The sequence below is a fragment of the Hyaena hyaena genome, unplaced genomic scaffold (genome assembly GCF_003009895.1).
Source record: "Hyaena hyaena isolate Hyena2069 unplaced genomic scaffold, ASM300989v1 scaffold_339, whole genome shotgun sequence".
Lineage (NCBI taxonomy): Eukaryota > Metazoa > Chordata > Mammalia > Carnivora > Hyaenidae > Hyaena > Hyaena hyaena.
In genome coordinates, this window is record NW_024080971.1 from 791,267 (window position 1) to 810,123 (window position 18,857).

Consider the following 18,857-nt stretch of genomic DNA (forward strand, 5'->3'; position numbering starts at 1 on the left):
TATATAAAAGTTTCATCGAAAAGCAAGTTATTTCCAAAGTGTCAGTCATTTCACATGCTAAACATATGTATCCAATCTTGGTTTGTGTATAGCTGTAGAGTGTATATATCAATAAGATGCCTTTAAAGGCACTAGCAATTCACTATCAAACTTAAGTTAGTCCATGTATATCTAGATTCTCAGAATCTCTGCAGATTATTTATAAATTCTATTATGATCTCATAGCACCACCAAAATATCACCAAAAACCCATAGACAACAATCAGTCAACAATATTCATATAGTGACCCTAGGATCTGGACGATGCCTTGAGTGGTACAGAGAGACAGACAGAAAGATGACATTACAATCTCCTAAATCATCAGATATTGAGCAGGGGATGGGGATATTAAGAAGCACAAAACACAGGAGAGAACGTTAGGAAAAAACTCTGTAGTAAAAAAGAGACATACAGATTGTAGGAAAAGATGTTTTTTCTGCATATAGTTTTAGAAATCTTTATAATTTAATTTCCAGATTTTAAAATTGGAAGAAGCTTCATTTGATAGGCATGGAAATTAAAGACTGAGAGAGGTAAAGTGGTTTGTTTAAGCTTAGTTTACTGGCAAAGGGACAAAAAAAACTGCACTGTGAAAACGGAGGGCACTACCCCATAAAGTTACTGTCAGATGGAAAAGAGCATGTAATCCAGAGCTGAAAATGCAATATAAAATTTAATTTGTCTGATTTGTTTTACTTTATAAACTAAAACTTCAAGAGTTCTGTATAAAGCTAATTAAATGGCTAATGACAATGGTTTTTTAAAAAATTTTAATAATATATATTTATTGTAAAAAACATTAGGAAAATACAGAAAAGCATAACAAGAATAATAACAATTATGCACAATTCCAGACTCCACAGATAACCACTGTTAATGTATTAAAGTATCTATTCCTGGTATTTTGCTATACTTTTAACATGGTTGGATTTATGAAACATATGAAATGTATTCTCTATTTTTATTTGATATTTTTCTATATATAGGTTTTCTTTGTCATTACTATATTTACTTAATCACTGGCAGGTATGTAGACATCAAAGCTGTTCTAAAATTTCTTATTATGAAAAGTGCTGCTGCAAAAATATTTTTTTCATTTCTGAATACTTCATTGGGACAAATTGTTAGAAATAAGTTTCCCACATTAAAGATTATGAATATTTTGGGGGCACCTGAGTGGCTCAATTGGTTAAGCATCTGACTCTTGATTTCAGTTCAGGTCATGATCTCACAGTTTGTGAGATGGAGCTCTGCTTCCGGCTCTATGCTGACACTGCAGACCTTGCTTGGGATTCTCTCTCTCTCTCTCTCTCTCTGTTTGGCTCTCCCTGGCTCATGCACATGCGCATGCTGCCTCTCTCTCTCTCTCTCAAAATAAATAAATAAACATTAAAAAAGATTATGAATATTTTAATGTACTTGATATATAGTAGCTAGTAGCAATCCAGAAAGGTTGTTACAATTCACAGCAGCACTCCCAACAATTTACAAATGCTTAGCAATGCTATTACCTCTAACAGTAATATTTTATCTTTAATAAATTGATAAGAATTATTTACATTTATATATCCTTTATTGTGAGTAAAGGCAAACAGTAATGCTTCCTTTATTATACATTAAATGCACACAAATATAGATAAATGCACACATATGCACACAGCACACAATGAAGCTAATTTTGAGATATTTTATTTTTTTACCTGACCCTATGATAACTTTAATAAAGATAAAGCAGGTCTCCCTGATCATCCTTCTTTTAAAAATGTTCTCTGCAGTTACTAATCTATTCTTGTATAAACTTTCGAATCATTTAATTAAATTTTATAAAAATTTTCATTTCCATTGATTACCTAGACCCAAGCTAATTTTTCCAACAATTGACTTAAAACAGCATGGTCAGCACCATTATTTTAGCCCATTCTTTTGCTTCTCAATGATGAGGTGCAACATTACCCAGGCACTTGGATAACATCCACAAATTATTTAAATGCAAAAGAAGCAAATGTAGACTCAGAAACAGTAATGTCTGGCAATGTGTGGCTTGTAAATAGTTATCACAGAGCTGTGATTATTGCCATGGAGGCTTGAGATAGAACCGGGAATATGTCAAATCACTATGAGAATGAGTCTACCATGAGGGTCCTAAAATGGAATATTCTTATGATTTTATTTTATGATTTAGTACAAGATCTCTTGGTCAACACCTACAGGAAACTGCATGCCCTATGACAAGTGTACTGATAGAGATCTGAGACTCTGTAATTTCATCAATTCAGGCCATCAAAGCAGTTAACAAATGCCTTCATTAAAACTGTATATGTGCCATATTTTGTGACTAAAGTAACAATCATGTCATCAGTAGTAAAAATTCATTTTTCCACTAAAGGTAACTTTTGTAGACAACCAAGTCATGTTGACAAGTCATGAATAAATTGAATTGTTTAAATTAGAATAAAGGAAATTTGGGTCCTATGAATTTAATCCTAACATATGATTACTTGACGTCTTCATTACGGAAAGGCTTCCAAACTTAAAATATAAAACAGAAATAGTATAAGATAATCTTGTTTGGATTCACATTTAATTTTGGTCCTCTATATAGACAATCATAGAATGTGCATTAAGAAAAGTTGAATACATGGTTCTAGTCAAGAATATAAATTCAAACTTCAGAAATAGAGCTCTAAGAGCTTTATACTCACTGAACTCATAAAGGTAATTACTCATAAAAGTAATGATGAAAAATCTGAGTTCCATGACAGTGATATCTTTAGAACAGAAGTTCACAGAGTTCTACTGTGATTTTGTGCCTGCTTGAATTGTAAGAGGTTGATATCTCAATGTCATTTGGCATCTTGGAACTATGTTCAGCTTTGACACCAAACATTGATGAGACACATTTATTTGTCGTTGTATGAGACTAACCTTGGAAGACAAGGCAATCACTGACAATCATGAAAATGTTCCTGTGAGTCCAATACCTATGAACAACGTTTTCATGTGTTAAAAAGTACCTGACTAGCTATTCTGTCATTGAAGGAAATATGTTGAAAATTAAGTAACCCTAGGGAAGACTTGCTGAATATATTGTTTCCAGAGTAGGTTATATCATAGATCTTAAAACGCAGGTGACACTTGAGCCTCTGATTTTACTTTTTTCCTCCTTACCCTGATGCTCAGATGTTCATGTTCACCTAAACAATACAGAATGTTCTGAAGGAATGCCTTCTACAAAGTCCTCCTCTGTTAATATCATAATCATGGCTTCACTAAAATATATTTTCATACCTCTAATCCTAAAAGTAAAGTCAAATTAAAGTTTTTAAGTGATGTAAAAATTCTAAACTGCAGATATCAAGTATTAGCACCCTAACTGGGTTGTACCAATGATGTATGTATAACTGGATCAATGACAACTTCTTCTAACTGGGTATTTAAGACTGACCTCATATTTTCTCATATGGAAAAGAACACTATTTCCATTCTTTGATACCACAGGCCAAATCCAGTTACAATTATACTGGCATCTGTATTATTACACAGTTCCTTAAAGAGAAACATAAGTATTATCTTGACAGATTTCCGTAAGAAACAGTTATATATCATTTTGTGCCACTATTTGCTTGTGGAGGAGCAAGGTTTATCCTGAGAGGGAACTAGCCCTTTAGGAAAAGAATTAAATCACACATTCACAACACCTCATCTGAACACTTCAAGTAGGTAAGCAAGATTATTTTGAAAGACTTGAAGAATGCATAATGAGAAGAGCAAAATAATAAATGATGCTCTCATTGCCAAAGAACTTTGTGAGAAGACATAACAGTAGGTATCATTACTATGTATTGTTATACCACAAAAATAATCATCATCCATCAATTATATGCCATAACATGAGCATTGTTGCCAAAAGCTCCAAGATCATTATTCCTCTCATTCTTAATTAACCTTCTGGTTATCTGTCAACACCGTGATCACCTAATGTCAGATGATGCAAACTGCTCTGAAAGGTTCTGCTAATAAAACCAGAGACAATCTCAAGATGGCCTTTACTCTTACAGGCTCATAATTCACGTACTTCACTGTGGAGCGTAGGCAACCCTGACTGGTATATTCGAATCAATGAAGAGTCACGTTTATTTATCTATTTCCTAAGAGCTTTTTAAAAGTTTATTTATTTATTTTGAGAGAGAGAGAGAATGAGTTGGGGAGAGGCAGCAAGAGAGGGGGACAGAGGATCCAAAGTGAGCTCTATGCCAACAGCAGTGAGGGCCTGAACCAAAAGCCATGACATCATGACCTGAGCTGAAGTCAGACACTTAGTCAACTGAGCCACCCAGGTGCCCCTAAGACTTTTTAAAAACTTTATTGGCCATATCTGTCTGAAATGTGATTTACAGATATCATTTGCACAAGAAGCTTCTCCTCCTATGTTGATGACATGTAGTAGTCTTTAATCACCAGGACTGTTTCCTGGACATATCAAATTAGGTTCAACTGAGAGGCAGCATTATAGATCTTTAGTGTAAACTTACATAAAAGGAATATCATGCTACATCTTTTGCATTACTGGTGAAAATGCCCATAAACTAAAGCTATCTTCACTTTTTTGTCCTTTCATGGGATTCTGGAAACTAAAGTAATGATATTGGCCTCCTTGCAGGAGATAATATTTGTCAGGGTACCACTTGGGACTGTTGACGGTCCAGCAAGGGGCCAAACAGCTTCTTAAATACCACACCATATTACCATATTGATGCCCAAAGCTCTCCCAGTCCAGTGGCAGTCTCAGCTAATGACAGGATGAGGCTGAACCATATAAAACTGCCACTACCTAAGCCCTTTTGGGTCTACAAGATGACAATTTCATATTAGCGTACAAAAGAATAGTATGTAATAACATGCTAACTTTCATTTCAGTGGGGTACTTATTACTGCAGCATTAAAGCTAATTCTCATAAGCAGGAACTGTTAATATCAAATCAATCTATTATGGTCTTGCTTATAGTTCTCTGTGAAGAATATATACCTCTTAGATTAATTAAAACCCTATATAGCTGAGAATACTGTTTTGAGAAAACATGGGCCAACTGCTGAACTCTTACTGGAGATTCAAGTTGTGCTCAACTTTTGCATATATCTGAAAAGTCAGGAGTTTCATCTAATGGTTAAATGTTTATATATGATAAAAGTACATTTATATATTCATCATTTGCTATCAAATATTTTATATGAATATACATTCTAGCCTCCAACTGGATACATGAGTTTGAGACACATTACATGTAACTTAGTTTTTCAGAAATTCTGTAGTTATACAGAGATCACGCTTTTATTTTATCTAGGAAAAATAGAGGAATCTATATAAATCTCCAAAAGAATAAGAAACCTCAAAATTATATGCCACAATTAAATAAACTCTTATGTATAAGTATTGGCAAAGGTTATATTTTTAAAGTCGAGCATTGATAATCTTTTTCCTTTGAAAAAAATATATTACTGATTTCTGTGGAGAAAGAAAATGGAGTAGTACATTTGCATATTTTATACAGAACACAGGTGATTAAACCATTCTAAATTTAGAGTCTGGTAAAGAAGTGAATTTTTAAGGTTTCTCCAGGGTGTATCTTTTAAGTAAGAAAGGTAACATGCTACAATGTTTTTAATCTTTTGTTCTTATTGGATACAATTTGAATCAGAATACATTTCATGTTTTCTTTAAAAGGCTTTCAAAATTTTTGAATATATTTCCAAGTAATCCATTACATTTAACCACACATTAATTAGAAACTTGTTTTAAATTATTTTTTTAACTTTAGGGAGAGAGAGAGAGAGCACAAGTCGGGGGAAGGGGCAGAAGGAAGGAGAAAGAGAATCCTAAGTAGGTTCCACACTCGTCATGGAGCGACCTGGACCCTGGAATCATGACCTGAGCTGAAATCCAGAGTCAGACACTCACCTGACTGAGCCACTCAGGTGCCCCACAATTAGAAACTCTTTATAAAGAAGCATTCTTTTTTAAAAAAAAAACAACAAAAAAAACCTTAATTTTCTTTTTAAAGTAAGCTCTACACTAAATGTGGGGCTTGAACTCACAACCCTGTGATCAAGAGTTGCATACTCTACCAACTGAGCCAGCCATGTGCCCCCTAAAAACTTAATTCCTATAACCTCAAAAAGGATAGTGTTTCTTAAGGGAAGCAGTTTCTGCACACTAGATGTTAGAAAGCACCTCTAAAAATAAACATCTTGCTTACCTTCCCATGTCTTTCCTTCTATTTACAGATTATACCATTGCATGCCAAAACTATTTTTATACAGACTAATGAAATGTACAGCTTTTTCTTGCTCTTTTTAAAGTGTAAATTTATTTCTTACTAGTAGAAACAGACACTTAAAATTCAGAGTAGGAAAAAATAGAGAGTTAGAGATGGATGTCATCATCAGAGCCCAAAGCAAGGGGCATACTGCTTGGTATGAGAGCTGTCTTCCTTGGTTATATCCACTCTGGAATACATTTTAAATGATAAAATTAATATGCAGATTACTGGACGTTTGGAGAAATAAGAATAAGAAAAATCACTCACAGGCCCTAAAACCGTTTTTGAACATGCATATATTCAATGTTTGGTTTTGTTAATAGTTATATTCATTAACTGTGCTTTCAACTATTTTCATATCACATAAGCATGTCTTAAGGCATTTTGAAGCCATTAATCCCTCACTTCATAGTCATCAATACCTCACTGAATAGCTACCTATAAAATAGTTCATGTAATTAATCCTCTATTAATGAATACATTTGGATGACTATATCCAAGTTCAAATGACCACTGGCAAAGTTGTTATAGAGGTGATTTATACATCAGACAAGGACTGAACATGAAACCCTACAATTCTGTTAAAGAATTCTTTGGGTCCTGCATGAAAGGACACTGCAATATAGAAAGGATAAAATGTGGTCAAGACCCTTGAGTGCTTGCAACTCTGGAAAGCCAGAAAAATACATGGGAAGCAAGCACACTAAAGTCTGCATTTCCACAGCTGTGCATGCTTCCATATTTTCCTGGATTCCATATTATTTCTGTGGTATATTAATATTCTACCAGGACATTAATCTCTGTCTATCTTTATGGCCCCTTCCACCTCATCTCAGCATAAGTATAGGTGATGGAAAAGAGATTAATAAGAGAGTATGGCAATATGGAGAGAGAAGGAGGTAGAACAAGAAGTCAGAAAGAAACAAAAGAGCAAGTAGAGGAGGGAAAGATAAAAGATAACAAAGAAGAGACGGTTCTAGGAGAATAAGATAGGAGCTTAATTCAAGTCAGAGTCACTCTATCTAGGAAGTTCTTTTAAAAGAGGTTGTCCTTAAAATAGGATGTAAGTAGGCAGAAAACTGAGATCAAGAAGACACAGCATCTAAGACAATATTTTTATACCATTTTGCCTAGGGCATACCACACTAACCAACATTTATTCAAGCGCTGTTTTAAAGTCCTGTAGTTCTAACCTGATGAGAAAAAAACAACCCAAAGTGAAGCAAAGGGAATTTCACGCTGTCAACTACATGCATCCACAGAATCCCCAAATTCAGAAGCTCTGATGGCTTTTTCAGTAAAAAGCCAGTGATCTCTATTCACTTGGTTTTCTAGCACACTTAATCCTATATTTCCATAACAGACACAAATTTAAACAAAAAAGTACTTCAACCTATATAAAAATAATCACAGGGGAAATAGGGAAATTATTCAAGTTTCCACAGACAGACAACTTTTTTTTAAATTATAGGTTTTGAAAACAAATGATTTTTTCCCTTTCCCATCGAATTTGTAACTAATAGATCATAGCAAAGATTGACAATCTCAGGTTCTGGAAACCCACACACACACACACACACACACACACACAGACACACACACACACACAGAACCAACAACGTGGCCCGCTAGTCAAATTTGTGTTTGAAGAAATCAAACTTTCCATTACCAAAATCAGTCATTAGGAAGGGCAAAATATCACAATACAAAAACAGTTAAAAAATCATTTGGATTGGCAGTTTCTCTCTTTCAACCCCTCCCTCATAAAATTTAGGTATTTCTTACTTCAACTGAGTTGACTCATTGCCATTAGTAAGTCTAAAAGGAATTACTATGCCTCGGATTCTAGGCTAAATTTCTTAATACACTGTAGAGTTAGTTTACTAATGGCTCGCTAACTTTACACAGAGAAAAGGATGTCTGGCAAAACTGCTTAATATGTTTATATTTTTTGGCTCGATGTCACAAAATCAAGACAGCAAAAGTAGTGCATGAGTAACTTCCCAAAACGTAGTGATTCATACCCATCCTGTCTGAGCTTCTCAGCTTTCCTCCAAGTTTTCCCCGTATTTCTCAATTACACACCCATACACTCACCAGTCATAGCAAATACTGAATTGGTTGAAATCTATTTTCCTGATAGAATGTCTTCTATTTTTCTAAGCCGACTGGAATGACAGAGCTACCCTTTGACACCTGTCCAGTAGTTATTGCACAAAAATGCAATTAAACCCTTCCCTCGGGCACCTCTCAGACGGATGTAAGAGTGTCACACACCACAGCCATCAGCCCTGAAAATGAGCCTGGCATCTTTCCTCATGTTTTCTACATTAGTCACTCCCATATGCTGTGTTGTCCGTCTTCATTCACACAAGGACACCAATCCCAAGAGCATTTCCGAGCACAGCGATCTTTAAAAGGGAAGATGCTCCAAAATGCACATGATAAGCACAACAATGGAGGGTCTTCTTTACTCAAAGATGCCATTGCTGGGGGGGTGGTTAGTAGGGGGTGGGTCTGATGCCTGGAGAGGCATCAGGTTGGCCCAGCATCCTGAATGATTGTCCCTTCTCCTGCCAGCACACTCCTTCCAAACAAGCATGTGGAACAAGTATGATAGGTTTAAACTGGGCAGGGAGAAAGAGAAGGAGAGAGAGAGAAGGAGAGAGACAGAGAGAGACAGAAATACATAGCATGCAGTCACTGGAGGGTCCAAAGTGCTGGCATCAGGAGATGACTGAATACACCTGAATGTCACTCACTTTTCATTTTTAATCACCTGCTGTACCTGCTGTGTGTCTACTGGGTGTCCTATAGATAGGACTGTCTCCTTAAGTAACTATTTAAACCCAGCAGTTTAAGACTGATGTACTTCACCATCTCATAAAATTAACCCTGTGACTATTATCAATATATCACGTAAGAGGAATCATATAAACATATATGTACATACATATATACATATACATATAAATATATATATTTATATATCTATAACAGAAATCATATATACATATATACATATACATACATATATACCTATATGTCTATATATAATTTACTTTCCACAGAAGCTGCAGCATAAAGAGACTAAATGGATCACTAGTTCAAAGTAAGTAAAAATGATAATTAACCTAGAAAACCAGTCTCTCATCTAGGTGATACAGTTTAGCTGTACTGGAGCTTTGGTTGACTAGCTTTGGACACAGTTATCACTTACAGTGATTATTTTTATGTGAAATCAAATGGGAAGTCCCAAGCAATAAATACATTTATAAATACATTTTTGCTTTTTAATTGTTTTTAACATTTATTTACTTTTGAGAGAGAGAGAGAGAGAGAGCGAGCATGAGCAGCAGAGGGGCAGAGAGAGACGGAGATACAGAATCTGGAACAGGCTCCAGGCTCTGAGCTAGCTGTCAGCACAGAGCCCATCGTGGGGCTTGAGCCCACAAACTGTGAGATCATGACCTGAGCCGAAGTCGGAGGCTTAACTGACTGAGCCACCCAGGTGCCCCTAAGAGAATCCATTCGTAAGTTTGAAGTTGGGGTGAGCATCTTGTTTAATTTATCCCTATGTGTCTAATATATCCCAAATAGTTATTAGGCCTTATCTTAAATGTTTATGTCACACATGGCCTCTGTGTCTACTGTAATGCTAACTGCTCAAGAATTACTCATGGTATACTTTGTGCTTACTGATTTCTAAGTACACTGTGATTACAATTATGAACTGATAGGAGAGAGCGCTAATTGTATACTACAGGTCACAGTGAAGAGAGTAAGACTTTGCAGTAGCACTTAACACAGCTAATCTCTCCGGCCCTGCAGCATGTCTTCACTTGGTCCACAGAACACCACACTCTCTAGCTTTCCTCAGGCTCCCTGAAGGATGTCTCATCCCTTTGACCTTTGAGCCTCTGCTTCTGCTCTCCATCTATCCCACACTCCTAGGTGATTTCATTTAAACTCAAGGCTCTTAATATCATCAATATGCTGATAACTCCCAAACATATTGTTCATTCTGGACTGTTTCCCTACCTGGATGTCTAAAAGGCAATTCAAACCAATCATATGCCATTTGGAATGTATCATCCTTGATTTCTTTCTCTCAGACTTCACATCAAATTCCATTAGCTTTACTTGGAAATATCCCATTTGGTCACATCTCATCACATCCACTATTTCTGCATTTGTCCTCATGTAAGGCCACCACCACCTCCCCCCAGGGTCCAACTCTGCCCACTTACATCTATTCCTCCCAGGGCAACCACAGCGATGTCTTTAAGTCAGAAGTCAGATCGTGTACCTGTCCTTCTCTCTACCTGCAATAACTTCCCTCAGCATCCACATGTCTACTCACAGTCTACTATTTACTGTATTTCAGGTTGTGCTAAAATCCATGAATTCCTTCATCTGTCAATTTAATTAGCTCAGGCAGCAATTCTCTAGTATGTAACTGCTATTACTTTTTCGAAACACTCAGAATTGTTTGAAATTACCTGATATGTTTGTTAGATTACTTATTTTTTGTTTATAAATTATAAGAACCTTACTTGAGTTGCCCATGGCTTTAAAACCCATAACCTCAAGAGAGGTAATATCAGCAAAATGGTGAAAGAGGAAGCCCAGATACTCCTCCTCCAACAGAGATACTGGCTCAACCATGCACAGACCAATTCCCTTAATGAGAAATCCAGAAACCAGGTAAGAGGCTCCTGAACTCCAAAAGAGCACAGAACCAGTCACATCAAAGCTGGTAGGAAAATTTACTTCCGCTAGTACAGCATGGTGCAACTTTGAGAAAACTCCTAGCGCTCGGCTTCTCCCTGGGTAGGCAAAGAGTTGAAACATGCATCAATTGTTCTGGATTAGGGGGCACTGTCCAAAGGACTGGTTTTTGCCTTGCCTATGTCGAAGTACTGAAGAAGCCAGGCATCCTCTAGATGCCTGGGGACAATGACAATACTAGTGAGCCAGGCAGCTTGCTTCTGCCCCAGAGGACCTATGGTATAGCAGACATCAGCCAGCAGAGCTTGGCAACCTCTCCCTCAGGGGAGAAGGGAAAAGTGGAGCATGTGTCCAACACTCTGGTTTTGGAAGGGGCTACTTAAAGGATTGGTCTTTGTCTTGCTCAACTCAGAGTGCTGGCTGATGGGGACGCAGCCTACTCTCCAAACTGCAGGACCACTGAGAATAACAAAACCCTGGGAGGCTTGCAGTAGCTCAAGGAAAACTGCAGTATAGACGGTCACCAGAGGTAGCAAGAGATTACAAGCTCCTGAAAAAAAGTAACAGGCAAATCCATGTAATTGGGAATTTACATGCACAAGTTCTGAGAAACACATCCACAGAAAAGATCTGAGAGGCCTGTAGAATCTCAAGGGAGAAAGCATCTCCCTGTACATAGTCAGATTATAAAGACTGAGAGAGGGGGCTGTTTTATCAAATGGGTAGATCACAACCCATTACAAAATTACATCTGTGTAATTGTGTGAAGAAACAGGAAATATGAAGAAACAGGAAAGCACAATTCAATCGTATTTAGAACAAATACTAAAGAAACAGAGGTATATGAATTACCTCAAGGAATTCAAAAGAACCATCATAAAGATGTTCAATGGGTTCAGAAAGCAATGCCTGAACAAAATGAGAATATCAACAAAGAGATGGAAAATATAAAAGAGAACTAAAGAGAAATTTAGGAGCTGGAGAACACAATAACCCAACTGGAAAATCTCTAGAGGAATTCAACAGCTGACCTGATTGAGCAGAAGAATCGGCAAGACCTTTGAAATTATCCTGTCAAAGGAAAAAAAAGAAAGACAATGGAAAAGAGTGAAGAAAATTTAAGGGATTTATGCACTACCATCAAGCAGATTAATATGCACCTAAAGTTCTAGAAGTAGAAGAGGGAAAGAGGCAAGGAGCTTATTTGAAGAAATAATGGCTGAAAATGTCCTAAATCTGTGGAAGAGAATGAACATCCAGATTCAAGAAGACCAAAAGACTCCAAATAGAATGAATTCCAGAAGTCCACACCAAGGTACATACAATCACATTGTCAAAAGTCAAAGACAAAGAGATCATTTTGAAAGGAGCAAGACAAAAATAACTCATCGCAGGCAATGGTGCCCTGTAAGACTATAAGCATATTTTTCAGCAGAAAATCTGTAGGGCAGAAAAGAATGGGATGATATATTCAAAGAAGGAAAAATCTGCCACCCAAGTTTACTACACCTGGTAAAACTGTCCTTCAAAAATGAAACATAAATATTTTCCTGGATAAACAAAAGCTAATGGTGCTCATGACTCCTTGATCTGCTTTATAAGAAATGCTAAGGGGCATCCTTCAAGTTGAAGTAAAAGACTATTAAAGTGCAAAGTGCAACAAGATTATACATGAAAGTATGAACTTAACTAGTAAAGCTAAATAGGTTGACAAATAGAGAGTACTGTTGAACTGTAATGGTGACGCATAACACAGCTTTAGCTGTCATACAGAAGTTAAAACATGAGTATAAAAAATAACTGTAACTACAAAAATATGTTCATGGATACAAAATAAAAAATGTAATTTGTAATACCTACAAAGTTTGGTAGGGAGGAGAAAAAAGAGTTTGATATGTAATTGTAGTTAAGTTGTTATCAGCTTAAAAGAGTGCTGTAACGACAAGGTGTTTTTATGTAAACACCATGGGAACCACAAAGAAAATATGTACAGAAGATTTTCAAAAGAAAAAGAGAAATTTAAAAAATATGATTATAAAAAATCAGCAAAAACAAAGAAGATAGTAAGAGAGGAAAAGAGTGGTTAAAAAAAAGCTAGAAGACAAACAGGCTATAATTAACAAAACATTAATAGTAACTTCTTTCCTATTGATAATTATCTTAAATGTAGATGGGTTCAAAGATATAGTCAAAAGATACAGAGTGGCCGAATGGATTTTTTATAAAAGATTCGACAATATCCTGCCTATAAGAAACCACTTGAGGTTTAAGGTGATATACAGATTGAAAATGAAAAAGTAGAAAAAGATTTTCCATGCAAATGATAGCCAAGGGACAGCATGTGTGGCCATACTTATATAAGACAATATAGATTTTAAGTCAAAAACTGTCACAAACAACAAAGAAGGTGTTATATGATGATAAAAGGGCCAATTCTCTAGGAACATATAACAATTACAAATATATATGCACCCAACATAGAGGCACCCAGAGTATGCAAATATATCAACCAGCCACTGACAGAACTGAAAGGAGAAATAGACAGCAGCATCATTATAGCAAGAACTTTTAATGCTCCACTTTCAATAATGGATTGAATATCCAGACAAAAGATCAATAATAAAACACAGGATATAAACAACATTATTACCCAAATGGACCTAACAGACATATACAGAACATACGACTCAATAAAAAATACAAAAAGAAAAAATTACATGTTTTTCTCAAGCACACAGAGAATCTTTTCAAGAACAGATCACATGTTAGGCTCAAAAAAGTCTTAATAAATTCAAGAAGGGTGAAATCATATCCATTATCTTTTCTGACCAAAATGGAATGAAACTAGAAATCAACAGCAAAGGGAAAACTGGAAAATTCACAATTATGTGGAACTTACACAATACATTCCTGGACAACCAATGGGTGAAAGAAGAATCAAAAGAGAAATTAGAAAATTTCCTGGGACAAATGGAATGAAAACATAACATAATAAAACATGGGATGTAGCAAAAGTGTTATTAAGAGGGAAGTCTATAGCAGTAAAATGCATCATTAAAAAAGAAAGATCTCAAATATTAAGAACCTAACTGTACATCTGGAAGAACCAGAAAAAGAAGAAACTAAACTCAGAATTAGCAGAAAGAAGAAAATTTTAATAAAGATTAGAGCAGAAATAAGTGAAATAGAGAATGAAAAAACATAGCAAAAAAAACCACAGCAAAATAAGAGGTTTTTTAAAAAAGATAAATTGACAAACCTTACTAGACTAAGAAAAACATAAGGAATCCAAATTAAATAATATCAGAAATAAAAGAGTGGACATCACAACCAAAGCCACAGAAATATAAAGGATTATAAGAGACTACTACAAAAAATTATACCCAACTAATTGGATAACTTAGAAAAAATAGATAAATGTCCAGAAACGGACAATCTGTCAACATTAAATTATGAGAAAACAAAATATGTAGATACCTAAATTAGTAAGAAGACTGAATCAGTAATCAAAACCTCCCAACAAAGAAAAGGTCAGGGCCAGAGGATTCACTGAGGAATTCTACCATTTAAAGAATTAACACCTATCTTCAGACTCTTTCAAAAAACTGAAAAGGGGAGAACACTTCCAAACTCATTTTACAGAAGCAGCATTGCTCTGATACCAAAGCCAGACAAAGATACTACAAGAAAAAACTACAGTCCAATATCTCGGATGAATGTAGATGCAAACATCTTTGACAAAACACTTGCAAATTGGATTCAACAGCACATTAAAAGGATCATATACCATGACCAAGCAGGATTTATTGCTGTGATGCAAAGATGTTTCAATACATGGAAATTAATCAATATGATACACTACATTAACAGAACAAAGGATAAAAATCAGATGATCATCTCAATAGATAGAGAAAAAGCATTTGACAAAAGTCAACACCCTCTATGATAGAAATTCTCAGCAAACTAGAAATAGAAGAGGATTAGCTCAACAAAATAAAGGTCATATAAGAAAAGTCCACTCCTAAATCATCCCCAATAATGAAAAACTGTAAGTTTTTCTTCTAAGATCAGGAACAAAGCAAAAAAACTCACTCTAATTACTTCTATTCAACAAAGTACTGGAAGTCCTCATGAGAGCAATTGAGCAAGAAAAAGAAATACGTGTTCAAGTTGGAAACGAAGAAGTCAAAGTATCTCTGTTCAAATTCCATGATCTTACATGTAGAAAACCCAAAGATTCCACACACACACACACAAAAGTTAGTACTGAGAAGTGAATTCAGCAAAGTTTTAGAATACAAAATTAACATAAGAATCACTGTTTTTTTTTTTTGTAATTTATTTTTTAACTTACATCCAAATTAGTTAGCATATAGTGCAACAATGATTTCAGGAGTAGATTCCTTGATGCCCCTTACCCATTTAGACCATCCCCAGTCCCACAACCCCTCCAGTAACCCTCTGTTTGTTCTCCATATTTAAGAGTCTCTTACGTTTTGTCCCCTCCCTGTTTTTATATTATTTTTGCTTCCCTTCCCTTCTGTTCATCAAGTCAGTGTGTTTGTATACTAACAGTGAACAATCCAAAAGGAGTTTAAGAAAACTTTTCCATTTACAGTAGTATCAAAGAGAATAAAATATTAGGAATAAACTTAACCAAGGAAGTGAATGATTTGTATAATAAAAACTATTACATTTGCTTAAAGAAATTAAAGAAGACAAATAAGTGGAAAGATGTCCTATGTTCATGGATTAGAAGACTTAATATTGTTAAAAGGCCCATATTACCCCCAAATATCTACAGAGTCAATGCAATCCCCATTAAAATCTGAATGGCATTTTCTGCAGGAAAAAAATCCTGAAATTCATATGGAACTACAAAGGACACCACATAACCCAAACAATCTTGAGAAAGAACAAAGCTGGAGGCCTCACACTTCCTGAATTCAAAACATCTTACAAAGCTACAGTAATCAAAACAGTCTGAAACTGGCAAAACAAGTATACACCAATGTTACAGAACAGAGAGCCCAGAAACAAATCCATGGTCAAATGAGCCTCAACAAGAGTGTCAAGACTGTAAGTGAGGAAAGGACAATCTCTTTGGCAAATGGTGTTGGGAAAACTGAACATCCACATAGAAGATAATAAAACTGGACCTTTACCTTACATCATACATGAAAATCAACTCAAAATGGATTAAGGACTTAAGTGCAAGACCTGAAACTATAAAACTTCTAAAATAAAATATAGTAGAAAAGCTTCATAACCCTGGTCTTGGCAATGATTTTTTGGAGATGTTGCTTAAAAACACAGGCAACAAATTAAAAATAGGCAAGTGGGACTTCATCAAATTAAAAAGCTTCTTCACAGCAAAGGAAATAATCCATGGAGTGAAAAGGAAACCTGCTGAATGGGAGAAAATATCTGCAAACCAGATGTTGGAAAAAGGCCAGTCTCCAAAATATATAAGGAATTCCTACAACTCAATAGCAAAAACAAAACAAAACAAAACAAAAAAAAAAACAAAAAAACAAAACAAAACAGAAAACCAAATAACCTGATTAAAAAGAAATGAGCAAAGGACTTGACTAGATGTTTATCTGAAGATGATATAAAAATGTCCAACAGGCATATGAAAATTGCTCAACATCACTAATAATCAGGGAAATGCAAATAAAAACTACAATAAGATATCACCTCACACCTCATAAGATGGCCATAATAAAAACAAACAAACAAAAGCCCCAAACAAACAAAAAAACCCAGAACCTAAGTGTCAGCAATGACTTGGAGGAATTGGAACATTTGAGCGCTATTGGTAGGAATCTAAAATGAGCAGCTGCTCTAGAAAATAGCAAGGATGTTCCTCAAAAATCAAAAATAGAACTAGCTTCTGGTCCAACCATCCCACTTCCAAATATCTATCCAAAATCATTGAAAACAGAATCTCAAAGAAATATTTGCAATACTATGTTCATTACAGCATTATTCAAAATAGTTAAGAGGTAAAATAAGGGGCGCCTGGGTGGCTTAGTCGGTTAAGCATCCGACTTTTGATTAGGTCATGATCTCGCGGTTCGTGGGTTTAAGCCCCGGGTCGGGCTCTGTGCTGACTGCCGGCTCAGAGCCTGGAGCCTATTTCGGAGTCTGTGTCTCCCTCTCTCTCTGACCCTCCCCTGCTCACGCTGTCTCTCTCTCTCTCCTAGAAATAAATAAAAAATATTAAAAAAAAAAAAGAGGTAAAATAAGAACTGAAATGTCCATCAGCGAACCAATGGGTAAAGAAAATGTGGCATATACATACAGTGGAATATTACTCAGTCTTAAAAAAAGAAGGAAATCCTGTCACATGCTACAACTTGGATGAAGCTTTGAGGACATTATGCTAAGCGAAATAAGCCAGTCACAACACAATAAATACTTAATGATTCCACTTACATGAGGTCTCTAAAGTAGTCAAATTCATAGAAGCAGACAGGAGAATGGTGCCTTCCAGGGGTGGGAGGAGGAGGGTAGGGGGAAATATGGAGGTGGTGTTCAATGTGTATACAATTTCAGCTAAGGAAGATGAAGAAGTTTCAGAATTCTGCTGTACAACGTTGCACTTCTAGTTAATAATAATTTATTGCACGCTTAAACATTTGTTAACGTGATAGATCTCATATTATGTGTTATTTACTGCACTAAAAGAATAAATAGGAGATAAAGTCCTTGACATAGGAGAATAGTTTTAAGAGACTATGGTACATCCATGAAATTACATTACTTACAAAGTCTATGAAAAGGAATCCATAAATCTATAGTTAAAAAGATAGCTATGTATTTATAACAAATTGCAAAGTGAGACATTCAAGGTATAAAATACATATCATAAAATATAATTTTGAGAGGGAAGGAAGCCACAGTCTAGTACAGTGCCAGCTATACAACGGTAAGAATCCAATACATACTCACTTAGTGAGTGGAATTCATGGACACTTCATTCATTTATCGGACAAAGTTTAAAAAACAAAATTCTAAGTTGTCTTGCTTCTTTTTCCTAATGCGTTTTCGTTTGTCACCCTTTAACTGAAAAGCTTAATCCTTTTTTAAAAAAATCCATTTATAGCTTCATCTGGCAACTCTGGTGGCAAGAGACTTCATAAGGACACTACTCACTTTCTTTTTCTTTGACATTCAGGATTCCCTCAATCCTGAAACTCTGAGATTTTTTCACTCATTCATTCAGCACAAAGAGGCAGCAAAGCAATGTGGCCAGGAACATTGAGACGATAAATACGGATAATGAGTCATAGCTCTGTGGGGACACAGCCTGAATGTAGGCTGCAGCTCTGGAGGGCAAAGAAGAAAACGTCTTGATTACTTACTTCAAAATAAAAAGTGTTAGAATAGCAGCTCTCATCTTAGAAACATGCTGATATTCACAAGAGCAAGAGAGAAAAGAGGAAAAAAGAGAAATTGGTGGAAGGGAAAAGTTTGGTGAACCAGAAGTCATAGACTAGAACTGACAGTATTTTTTCTGTCACAAACTAGTGGTACTCTCTTAGGAAAACAGTTGAATAGTTTATGTTCTCAGTTCTAAAGTGACAGGGTTGGACTAGGCAATATGTAGGAGAGATTCCAGGTTCTAAATTCAATGAGTGTATGCCTTAAAATGTTATATGCAAATAGTTTGAAGTATATTATAAAACTTTGCTGATACTATAGTAGGAGGTGCCTGGGTGGCTCAGTTGCTTAAGCATCGACTTTGGATCAGATCATGATCT

General features: G+C 35.6%; 1 protein-coding gene across 3 annotated transcripts in view; it reads right to left on the reverse strand.

The window, feature by feature from the left end:
• Nucleotides 1-18,857, reverse strand: part of KCNK2 (potassium two pore domain channel subfamily K member 2) — a 130,612-nt gene that overhangs the window by 93,422 nt on the left and 18,333 nt on the right. The gene's annotated exons all lie outside the window — the stretch shown is intronic.